Source organism: Bison bison, unplaced genomic scaffold (genome assembly GCF_000754665.1).
Source record: "Bison bison bison isolate TAMUID 2011002044 unplaced genomic scaffold, Bison_UMD1.0 scf7180017864516, whole genome shotgun sequence".
NCBI classification, from domain to species: domain Eukaryota; kingdom Metazoa; phylum Chordata; class Mammalia; order Artiodactyla; family Bovidae; genus Bison; species Bison bison.
In genome coordinates this window covers 7156470-7168870 of record NW_011495069.1, presented here as the reverse complement: position 1 = coordinate 7168870, position 12401 = coordinate 7156470, and the positions used below count along the sequence as shown (strand labels likewise).

The 12401-nt window shown below is 50.1% G+C and overlaps 1 protein-coding gene across 2 annotated transcripts in view; it reads right to left on the bottom strand.

Moving 5' to 3' along the window:
• NCMAP (noncompact myelin associated protein) overlaps positions 1-12401 on the bottom strand; it is a 50564-nt gene that overhangs the window by 16581 nt on the left and 21582 nt on the right. The window contains exon 1 of one of the 2 annotated variants that reach the window (XM_010830063.1): positions 215-323. The exons of the other annotated variant lie outside the window; for it this stretch is intronic. The gene's annotated coding sequence lies outside the window, so the exon portion shown is untranslated. Of the gene's footprint in view, positions 1-214; positions 324-12401 lie in introns of those variants that run through there. 2 annotated transcript variants of the gene reach the window in all.

Genomic DNA, 12401 nt, shown 5'->3' with positions numbered 1-12401 from the left:
AACTAGGTCTTCCTTCCCCTTGTTTCAAACGAGGACCCTGAGACTTTATGGCCTGAGTGCTGCAGGCTTGGCAAATGAACCCAGCACTGCAAACTTCGAAGCCTGTATCCTTCCCTCCGCACCACCCGACCCTGGCACACACCGGGGGTGGGGGCAGAGGCTCAAGACCAGTCACTGCAGGAACCCGCACATGTGCACACAGACACATACTGACCGGTGATGGAGCTGTCTAGGGCCACCAGGGCACAGGCTCCTCCGCAGGCCTTTCAGGGTGACCTCCTGGGTGCCGGGTTCCAGGAGGGACTCCCTTTCGGATGGGCCCGGCTGCTCCTCTTTCTGAGAGAAGAATGAGTAATCCCAGAGCATATCTTGCCTCATCTAAGGGCTCTCAATTACATCTCTGTTCCTACCACATCAGAGAAGGTGGGAGGGAGGGTGGTGGAGTGTTGATAGCCAAGGGTGTGGGTGTTTTCATGTGTGGGGCCCCTGTGATTCTTGTTAACCAAGTGAGGTCCAGCAGGGAGATGTCAGTGTCAAGTACGTCCATGACCAGGGCCCATGGCCACAGAAAATGGGGGAGTGTACAGGGAGGTGAGGCTGAACTTTATGGACAGAGGTTAATTTAATAATAATTTACCATGTGCCCCAGGCACTGTACTCAGTGATCTATGTGAGAGGTCTCATTGAATCCTCATATCTGTCTGATTAGAATACAGTCACTGTGCCCATTCTACAGATGGGGAAACTGAGACTCAGATCAGAGAAGATATCAATGTAACTTCACAAGGCTAATATGTAGCTATGCTAGGATTCAAGCTAGGGTTTGTCTAATTTCACCGCCCCGTCTCCATAAACTCTCACTAGACTGGTCCCCAGACAATGCACAAGGTGCAATGGCCAGCATCTGGGGGCCAAATCAATGTAGGGCTTTGATGAGAAGGCCCTCACAGGCTGTGGAAGAGAGGGCAGAGCTCTTGATCTAACCCTGACCCAGACTGGTCCCTGACCTTGCCTATACTCTGAACCTTTGTCTCCAGCAGAGCCTTAATCATATTTACAGAATCTACAAGGAGCTGTTGTTTCCTAGGGTTGTTTACACATGGTTGCATGTGGGAGGTCAGTTTGGGAAGAGATGGAGAGTCATGACCATTTACTCACTGAACCATCCCTTTCTGTTCCTTGGTCAGGTATAAGGTCATACTGAGTGAAGTGGCTCAGTCATGTCCAACTCTCTGCAACCCCATGGACTGTAGCCCACCAGGCTCCTCCGTCCGTGGGATTTTCCAGGCAAGAACACTGGAGTGGGTTGCCATTTCCTTCTCCAGAATCTCTTCCCGACCCAGGGATTGAACCCGGGTCTCCCATACTTTAGGCAGACGCTTTACCGTCTGAGCCACCAGGCAAGTCCATAAGGTCATAACTTGAGGATCAATGTTGCCAGACCCCACCTGTCCAGAATATCCCTCTCCCTTCCGCTCTGCCTCCATGGTATCCTCCTCTGTCTGGCCTAGCCTAGATGTTCCTCCCCGGATAAGAAAACCCAGATGCTATCAAGCCTGGCAGACCGCTACCCAAATGGCCAACTATAACTCAGAATCGGGAAGCCATGAATGCCTGAGACCCGCCAAGACACTGGGATTGATTTCTCTCATTCATCTGAGAGATGGGAGATTCAGCATGACTTGGTTTCTTCCACAGACAAAAACCTAACTACTCCCAATCTGTCCCTTAGGTTAGTGGTAATGGTTTAATTGTCAGAAAAGTAACTTTCATTTTGGAACCAAAATCTCTTCCCTTGTGATTTTAACCCATTGGTCCTAATTCTCTTCCCACAGAAGTAACCTATATTACCTCTTACACATGACAATGGTCATGTTTAAAAGCCCTTACACGTACAAAAAGTTAAAGTCCTATGAATGGAACAGTGATGGTAGCTGACATCAGCATGTCATTTTCACCTTCTACCAGTAGGCGGCAACAGCAGTCGGCTATAGTATGCCCCTCTGACCTTAACCAACAAATGATCGGTAGACGTCCAGTTGGGCTTCCCAGGTGGCTCAGTGGCAAAGACTCGCCTGCCAATGCAGGTGACGGGGGCCTCAGTCCCTGGGTTTGATAGATCCCCTGGCATAGGAAATGGTTGCCTGCCCCGGTATTGTTGCCTGGAAAATTCCATGGACAGAGGAGCCTGGTGGCTTATAGTCCATGGGGTTGCAAAGTGTTAGACATGACTGAGCACGTACAAATGTCCCGTGAATCCAACCTGTTTCTAAGTCGAGATGCTTTCTGCCCTTGAAAACAGCAACTATATGTTCTCTGAGGATTTTATTCTCCAGGATAAATATTCTCAGCTTCTTCAAACAGTCTTTAGTACCCCTCATGAATAGGTTCCTCATTTCTCTATGTGTCAGTATCTTCCTTAAATAAAATACCCCAAAGCAGATGCTTGACTCCAAAGGGGACCTGAACTGTCCAGAATGACATTTTTCTTGACAGTGATCAGACCTGAGCTTGAATTCAGTTATTTACTAGCTGCGTGACCTTGGTCAACTTTCTTCACTTCTTAGTTTTCTGATCTAAAACAAGAATTATAGACTCCACGGGGTCATGTGAGAATTAAATGAGATAAAACATGTGATACATTTAGCACAGGGACTGGGCACAAAACTATTGATATTACACTGGATTAATGCAAACAAATAGCTCCTTAGCTTTTCAGGCAGCCACAGCCCACTGCTCCACACACCCTGCTGAGACACCACCCCCAAACCTTTACTTCATTTATCTTGTGCTTGTTTATGTTCTGTCAAAGCCTAGGACTTTCTACACTCAGAGTCCTTTGGAACTAGAAGGCAATGACAGCTGTATTACACTTGGTGACGATCCTATGATGAGCTGCAGTCTAGTAACCAGACCTCCAGGACACTCTTATGCAATTGTCTTTTTGAACTTATGTGCAGGACTTTGCACTGATTCCTGTTAGCCTTGACCTTGTTGATTGGGCCCTTAGGAGAGAAACTCCAGCTCCTGCTGGTGGTTCGAGAACTCTTGATGTTACTGTGACAAAGCACGTGGTCTGGGAGCTCCGGACCTGGCAGGGGCTTTGGGGTCAGGGAGTCCTGGGTTTTAATCTTGGGATCCCTGCTGACCAGCTCTACAAGCCAAACCACTTCTCTAGGCCTCAGCATTCTCATTTATAAAACAGGAAAAACAGTCTCATTTATAAAACATTTCCTATCTTGTGGGGTTCTGAGAATAAATGAGATGTTATAACTGCCCAGCACAGTGCCTGCAGGAGGAGAAGGGGGTGACAGAGGATGAGTTGGTTGGATGGCATCACTGACGCCATGGACATGACTTTGAGCAAACTCCAGGAGATAGTGAAGGACAGGGAAGCCTGGTGTGCTGCAGTCCATGGGGTTGCAAAGAGTCAGATACTGAGCAACGGAACAATGAACAGTGCCTGCTGGATGGTGGGTGATCGGTGAACGCTCATCCTAGCTCCTCTTCTCTTTCCCCTCCTATCTCCCAGTCTGTGTTCCCCCTGCTCTTCTTGGAGCCCCCAGTTCTCCACCTGATGTAGTGTTTGCTGCGCTTGGTCGAGTTCAAGTACGAACAAAGAAGTCAGGGAGCCAGACTGTAAAGGCTGATATCCCAAGGAGGGGATCTGAGGAGAGACTCAGCAGAACATCCAGAACACTGACCTTCTCCTCCATCTCCACCGAGGGCAGAGACAGAGGAAAGAGTGAAACCAACCCCAAGCAGGCAAAAGTCCTAATAGGACTGGTAGGGCCTGGGGGCTGCTGGGCGTGCCGGGAAAAAGCATTAAAGAATTCTTAACCTGGAGTGAGAATCAGGAGACATGGTTTCCTTTTGTTACTCACTTGCCATAACACTTTGGAAAGTCATCGTCTTCCCTAGACCTTGATTTTCCCACCTGCAAAATGGCCTAATTTGGAGACCATCTCTAACGGCCTTTCCAACCTGTGGTTCTAGGGTATGGACCAGCCATTCATAGCTGATCTCAAGAACCTGCGTCTTCCTAAAGCTCATCTTTCTTTGTAGCTATCGACTCGGGGGATATTGGATGAGGGAAGACAGTGTGTACAAGTCAGGATGGAAGGCAGGAATCCTTCCTGGAAGGTAGTTGGGACTGTAATAAAACGAGGAGAACTCTACAGAGGGGTTTGACATGACAGCAGATTGCATATTGGACCCTTTAGTAAGTTCGTAAGTGTTAGTCGCTCAGTTGTGCCCAGCTCTTTGCGACCCCATGGACTGCAGCCCACCAGGCTCCTCTGTCCATGAGACTTTTCAGGCAAGGATACTGGAGCGGGTTACTATTTCCTTCTCCAACAAATAACATAGCCAGCAGTATTAGTAAAGTCACAAGTAAGACTTAAGAGCTTCTATTAGATGTAGCCCAGTATATCTCAGGTCATCTGACTTAGTCTACTCTGTAGAATCTTATCTTCCAGGGAAATTATATATTGGCAACACTGTCTATAAGGCACATAGCCCAGTTTTCTAGTGTTACTAGACTGATTATCCTTAGTATGATTTAATTGTTTCCAACACAGAGGAGACTTTAAACCTAAATTACCATAGCCTGGTGTTATAGGAACCTCCAAATGCTTTGTTGAGTACATGGTGATCCCAGTCTGCCTGAATCCAGACTGGCTCCCTCCTACACCCTCCATTCCTGTTGGGTTCCATATCATCTCCCCCCACTCTAATTGCTCTGCCTGTACTTGGCTCTGTCCCCTTGTGTGTCAGAGGTCCCAAAGGTGGGGCTGAGTTGGCATAATGCTACCTTGAATTTAGTCCCCACCCCCACCCCCACAATTACATACTGAATATGTTCCTTGCTGTTGGTTCTCAGAAATTAGGAAGCCCATTTCTTGTTCCATTTATCCATCTACTCTTCCATCCTCCCATCCACTCATCCACCCACCCCCCCCACCCACTGTGCACACACTCATTCTCCCACCTGTTCTGTCCACTTTCCGTCATTCATTCACCCAGCACCCACCATGTACACAGCTCTGAGATGATTCAAAGAGGGGCCATGGGGATCATGTCTCTACAGCTCAGGCAAAGAGGATGAGAATATTTCTTTTAAGAAAATTTCCTTCTATCAGTAGTTAGTGGGGGGTTATCCCCCTCTTGCCTGGTCCAGCCTTGATCATAGAGAGGTAGCTGATTAACATCATATTGAAGTCCTTTGGAAAAGGCAGTGGCCTGTGGATCTGGAAGTCTGGGTTCTAGGTTTACCACATCTATTAAGTTTTTTTTACCCACCTGTCAATTTCAGGCTTGAACATCCTGTGTTTCTGATTTTTGTGGCCCACATTATATAGAAAGATGCCGCAAGGAGCTTCCCACCCAAGACCTGCAAGTCTAAGTTCCATGTACAAAGTTACAGATGGAAATCCCAGACGAGAGTGGTCACAAGGCGGATTTATGCCTGGTGCCAAATGGGAGGCATAGGGTGTGCCAGGAGTCAGTGGGAGGAGGAGACCAGTGGGCGTCCTGGTTGAGACTGACTGAGAGCCGGAATGTGACCTATGCCTTCCATTTACCCCTCAGTCTTTGGGCTCAAGCCAAGGACCTAACTTCCAAGGGTCCTCAAATATACCTGAGCTTCTATATAAATCTCCAGGTGTCCCACTGTCCCCAAGGGAAAAAAGGCACAAGGGTAAAGAGTTGATGGCTCTATGTGAATATGTCAGAGGAAAATAATTCGACCCCAACATTCTGATCAGGAAGGAAAGGAAACTAACATTTAAGGGGATGCTAATGAAGTGTCAGGCGCTATGCATTCACGTGTTTTCTCACTTAATCAACATGACAAGGTGGGTCTTTTATCTCCACTCTCCTGAAAAGGAATGGAGGCTCAGAGAGGTTAAGGGACTTGCCTAAAGTCTTAGAGCAAATGAGTAAGATGCTCAATCTCAAATTCAGATCTACTTCCAAACTGGAGTGGCTGCCTAGTCTTCCAGGAGGTAAGCGATTTTTCTGGGGCTACTCAGAGGGTCAGTGGCCCTGCTGGGGCAGGACTCTTAGTATTTTTACTACGTGTGGGGAGAGAGGAAATTAGCCAAGATGGCATGTTCAGGCTCTCTCACCCCACGTTTTGTAAATAATGACTGTGTAACAGCTGAGCGCATTAAAGCACTGCGCATGCGCATCACGAGATACTTGGTCACGTGCTACTTTGTGCAGTAGTAGGCCTGCGTGAGCTCCGCCTAGAAAACGGCGGTGACTCAGCTGTGTCCGTGGGGTCAGCCAGGAGAAAAGAGAATGTAGCGTGTGTGCTGCTACGGCCGCGGTGCCAGCCAGGAGAGAATAAACCCATCAGCAATTCCTACAGCTCCTTGAGTTTTCCTCCAGCTTCCCCGCTTGCACCTTGTCTACCGGGTTCAACGAACCATTTGCGTAAGTGAGATACAGCGAGACAACTGGCGTCGCAAACAGTGCGAACAGCGATACACTACGTGTTGATACTTTGAGCCCAGGAGGTACCACAGAACTCAGAGAATGGCAGGGTTTCTCAGCCTTGGCACTGTGTACCCTTGGGCCACAGCATTCTTTGTTGTGGAGGCATCTTGTGCATTGTGGGACTGGCCTTTACAACCAGATGCCAGTAGCATCCTCCACCTTCGACAACAAAAAATGTCTCCAGACGTTTTCCAGTGTCTTCTGGGAGGCAAAATCGCCCCTGGCTGAGGACTACTGGAGGAGAGCTATAGGCTTGTCTCATAACAGCTTCCTAGCCTTTCTATTCAAAAAGGTCTAGACAAACAGGAAAGTGTCCCATCTGTACTGACATCTGTGGGTAGACCACCGGTAACATCAAGGATGAGGGTGATGATGGTGGTGGCCACAAACACAGCAGCTGTCATTTAGCAAGTGACTACCATGTGTCAGTTACCACGCTAAACACTTGTATGTATCTTCTCACCTACATTATCACTATTTTCCAGATAAAAAAGCCCTGAGGTTCAGAAAGGTTAAGTGACCCATCCAGGGTCTCAGTGCTAGTATATAGCAGAGCTAGGATGCTTGTTTCCTACGGCTGCCATAACAAAATTACAACTTATAACACAAATTTGGACTTTGCTGGTGGTGCAGTGGATAAGAATCCACCTGCCAATGCTGGGGACACAGGTTCGATCCCCGGTCTGGGGAAGAGACTGAGGCTCGAGAACAGAATACTATAAGAAAAGAATATTCTAAGAACAAGAAAGAGTGCTAGGAATTTAAAATATGACAAAAGTAAAAGTTCAATAGAAGCATTCGAAGACAGCTGAGGAAACGTCTCATAAAGTGGAACCAAAAAAGACTGAGAGAGAAAAGAGGCAAAAACAAATTACTCCAGGAGGTCCAACATTTAGAATGTCAGAAGTGATTAAGTGGAACAAAAATCAAGGGGAAGCAATTACCAAAGAATACCTGGAAATTTCCCAGAAATGAATGACATGAATTTTCAGAATGAGAAGACTGTGGACTCACCAGAAAAGTGAATAAAAAAGACTCACAACGGGGCTCATCATCATTACCTCCCAGAATGCAGGGTGTAAAGAGAATGTCCCACACATCTATCAATTATAAAAAATAGCAAGGTCAAATATCCAGAAAAGGATCAACACTCAGATGAAACCAGATGAACCAACACTCAGATGAATGTCCATGGATTTGACAGCAGCAGTCCTGAAGCTCTGAGCTAACTCTCCAAAATTCTAAGGGAAAATTATCTCCAGCCTAGAAGTGGACAGAAGCCAAACTAAATATTGAGTGGAAGGGTAGAAGAACAACATTTAGGGGCAGAAGAAGCTTCACACAAAAAATCCAGCCCGCCTCATGCACCTTTTCCTGGAGGATTTGCCCCGTGAAGGCGGAGGCGTGAACTGCATGAGACACTCAAAGGACCCAGGGACCAGGGGGCGCCCGGATGATGCCAGGGGTAGCCAGTCTGACTAGGAGGAGGAGGGAGGTGCAGGAGAATTCTGCCAGTCAAGAAAAAAGTGAAACTGGTCAATTTTCTATGTGTTTGTTCAGAGTGAAAGGAGATCCACTCTTCTGCGGGAGAGTTTGGGGGATGAACTTATGATGGAAAATCCAGCTCCTCCAAAAGGCACCTCCCTTCCACTCCTCTTCCCACAAGGTTTCTTTCCCTGATTCCCCACACCTTCTGTGGTGATCCTAGGAGGCAGCGCCCATGATCAGTGGATTTGGTGGAAGCCACTCTGAAAACTCTCCTGACAAACGAGAAAGCTAGGGGCCAGCGAGGGGCCCGGGGCACACAGACAGGAAGGTGCGTTGGTCGTTCACTGGGTACTCTTTCCAGAACTCCTTTCTGATTCGTTCAAGACAAGATCAGTAACAACAATAGCAAGAACCAAAGACAACCTGAAGGAACCCTGGCCGGTGAGTGCACTTAAGTCCCACCTGGACCAGTGTTCCCCCCTCAGCTTTGCCCTCAGCCACCCTGCCTGGTAACTGCCACGTTTCTAAAACACACCAACTGAGGCTTCTGAGTTACTTTTCATTGCTGCCACTGAAGCAAGAACACAGAGATGTAACAGTGTGTAGACCGTGGGCAGGCCACTGTGAACCTCCGAAGGAAAATAAATTGGGCTTGGGAGTGCAGAGAAGAAACCAAACCCAAGTCTCTTCAGAACCAGGTGCCCTGACCCCCAATGCCCCTAGCTAGCTGCTTCTTATTTAAGAACCCAGGCCAGTGCCGTCCTACAAAATCCAATCATCTGAGGTTATCCCTGATGTTGACTTTTCAGAGGTCTGCCTTTGATGCATGGTCTCTCCTCCACCTTTTGCAAGGGCTTGGCTAACCTCCGAGTCTTTGTCATGAAGGAGTTAAGGATGAACGCTGTCTGCAGCATCTGCACGTGACTACAGAACGAGAGGAAACCTGGTGCTGTGCAGCCGTTACGTGACGTTCTTCCTTTGCAGCTCAGTGTCCCAGCCTGTGGCGCTCACCACCTCACCGGCTCAGCAGGCTCACCACCCAAACCCCAGCGTGAGGCCTGACGTGGGAGGGCAGGGACCCTGGGCTGGAAGTTAGGCGTCCAGGGTTCGAGTCTTACCTCTGTTACTGCCGTGCTGTGCGACCTTGGGCAAGTCACCTGTCCTGTCTGCACCTCAGTTTGCTCTCCTGCAGAGAGCTCAGGCTGGGACGGTGACTTCCCTCTCACGCTCCCTCCATCCTGCGACTCTCCTACCTCCCCAGTTTGGTTCAGGACACAGCACCCCCCACACCCTCCCCACGGCTCGCCTGCCTCCCACACCTTCCATTCCAGAAGGAACGGCCCTCCCCTTTCCTGTCTGTGCGGGGGGGCCTGGCAGGCGCTGGGCAGCAGACAGGGACAGGAGGTGCGGGAACAATCCTGGCCATTCAAGCCGCCCGCCCGCAGGGAGCGCTGGCCCGCAGCCAGTCACCACGGGCCCCAAGATACAGAGGGGCGTTTGTCTGGGGGACCCAGGTTTGCATCTGAACCTTCGTGCTCTCCTCTCCCTCCCTCTCAGGTGGCAGCTTTGGTAGGAGGTGGGATGTAGGCAGCTCCTCTAAGGGCTGGGAAACTGGACAGGAAGAGGGAGGCGGGAAGAAAGGCAGGCGAGCGACGTGGACAGGGTGCCCACAGTGAGGGCAGCGGGTGGGCACCGTGGGGGTGCAGGAAAGGGCTTTGGACCAGACAGGGGCCGTACGTAGGGAGGGGCGTGGGAGCGGGGGCTCGTTCCCCACCCTCACTGACTACGAGGAAAGGACCCGGTGAGCAAGGGGTCCCCTTCGCCTCAGGCCTCAGTTTCCTCCGCTTTCATATGGGGTCAGATGACTTCTCTGGTGGGGGTGTGGGTTGGATGCCCGGTAGAGGAACTAAGATCCCTCATGACTTGTGGACAAAAAACAGAACATAAAACAGAAGCAATATTGTAACACATTCAATAAAGACTTTAAAAATGGTCAACATTAAAAAAAATCTTAGAAAATAAAATGGGGTTGAAAATTCCCTGGCAGTCCAGTGGTGAGGCGTCTACACTTTCACTGCAGAGGGTGTGGGTTTGATCCCTGATCAGGGAACTAAGATCCCATAAGCTGAATGGTGCAGTCAAAAAAACCCCCAAAAAACTTGGGACTGATTATCCCACCTTATGCTGTAAATCAAATAAGATGATGAACTTGCAAAGGGCGTGGTCTAGGGAAGAAAAGCATTTGGACTCAGGGGGACCTGGGTTCAAATCCCACCTCTGTCACATCTAAGTTGGAGGCAACTTATTTACCCTCCAGGAGCCTCATCTTCCTCATCTCAGGGAGAAAAATGATATGTGTGCCGCCAGACAAGATCATAAGGATCAAATAAGAACCAACAGGAAGTACCCTGCCCAGGATATGCGGTTGAATGAATGAAGATGTGGTCAGAGCTGCGGTGTAGCTTTTGCAGGCTGTTTCCACCCTAAAATGGATTCCCACCCCCCTCCCGATTTTAAAAGAAATTAAAACATTTAGATGGCCTTGTATCTGCTCTGCCCAGTGGGTAAGTCGGCCTGGTATTGGGTCAGGGTCCTGGCCGGGCTGCCCTGTCCCAGGAAGGGCCCCCAGTGCCATCTCTGAAGCAGCTCTAGTGGGTCACTGACGCCTACCCCCCACCCCCCAGAGCTGAGCCTGTGGGCGTTTGTTTTTGCCATTATCTTTGTTTCAAAGCAATATGAGCCTTATTGCCCATGGCTGTCGGGTCCCAGGAGCTCAGCAGGTGTGGCGGCAGGGAGAGTCCAGAGGCCCTGGGTGTGTAGGTCAGCCTGGCTTTCAAGGAGCTGGGGTTGGGGTGATGGGCACTTAACACTCACAATCACCACTCGTCCCTTTTGGGACCATCTCTGTGTTGACTCATTGGAAAAGACTCTGATGCTGGGAGGGATTGGGGGCAGGAGGAGAAGGGGACAACAGAGGATGAGATGGCTAGATGGCATCACTGACTCGATGGACGTGAGTCTGAGTGAACTCCGGGAGTTGGTGATGGATAGGGAGGCCTGGTGTGCTGCGATTCATGGGGTCGCAAAGAGTCGGACACGACTGAGCGACTGAACTGAACTGAACTGAACTGTGTCTAGCCGGAGAAGGCAATGGCAACCCATCCAGTACTCTTGCCTGGAAAATCCCATGGATGGAGGAGCCTGGTAGGCTGCAGTCTATGGGGTCGCTAAGAGTCGGACACGACTGAACGACTTCACTTTCACTATTCACTTTCATGCATTGGAGAAGGAAATGGCAACCCACTCCAGTGTTCTTGCCTGGAGAATCCCAGGGACGGGGGAGCCTGGTGGGCTGCCATCTATGGGGTCGAACAGAGTCAGACACGACTGAAGCGACTTAGCAGCAGCAGCGGCAGCAGCTGTGTCTAGCACTGTACTTGGGGCTTCACATTCATGATCTCCTTTACCCCTCGTCACACCCATTCTGCTTGATACCCAAGGAAACAGGCTCAGAGACGTCAAGCAATTCACCCAAAGTCACAGAGCAGGGTAAGCATCCAGTCTTCAACTTCCCAAACCAGGGGCCTCCCGGTACCTACCCCGCCATCTGTGAAGACTCAACGGGAACAGGGAAGAGGCTTGGAGGGTGTGCAGAACGTGGCAAGGCAGTGTGAGCCTGGGGTCCAAGAAAATACGAAAATGAGCAGGAGAGCAGTGCCAGGAAGGGTGTGAGAGGTGTGTCAGGGGTTGAGTGTGCCAGGGACACCTCCTGGGGGTGGTGGGCAGAGCAGGGGACGGAGGCAGGGCCAGCGTGCCAGCTTTTGCCTCTGTGTTGATTTCTTGAGCCAGCAAGAAACTCAGCCAGGCAGGGCTACTGCCAGACACGCCTGTAGGCACTTTATTTTCTCTGAACTGTGGAGGGCCGCACCTGTTTCCGCACACACGGCGGCAGATCCCGTTTGTTCAGGTAGCACCGCCCCTGAAAGAGGAGCTCAGAGTCACCGAGGAGGATTGCAGGCTGGGGGCTCCGGCTCTGACGTTCGCCAGAGGAGGGAGATTTCTGCTGGGAGCAGGGCGCCTGTCTCCACCCAGTCACACGGCAGCCAGGGGAATGGGGTACGCCCTGAGTGTGACCTTTCTACCCAGAGCGGACAGGTTGGAGAGGGCTCACTCCACTCAAAAACCATCAGCTAGGGACTTCCCTGGCTGTCCAGGGGTTAAGACTCTGTGCTCCCAATGCAGGGGGCATGGGTTTGATCCCTGGTCAAGGAACTGAGATCCTACATGCCACATAGTACAACCAGGATAAAAGAAAAAATCATCAGCTTCACGGCCACCCCAGAGAGCAAGCTTTCTAGAAACAAATCTGACTCTGGTCACCTCTGCTTAGACCTTGAGTGACATCTCACCAG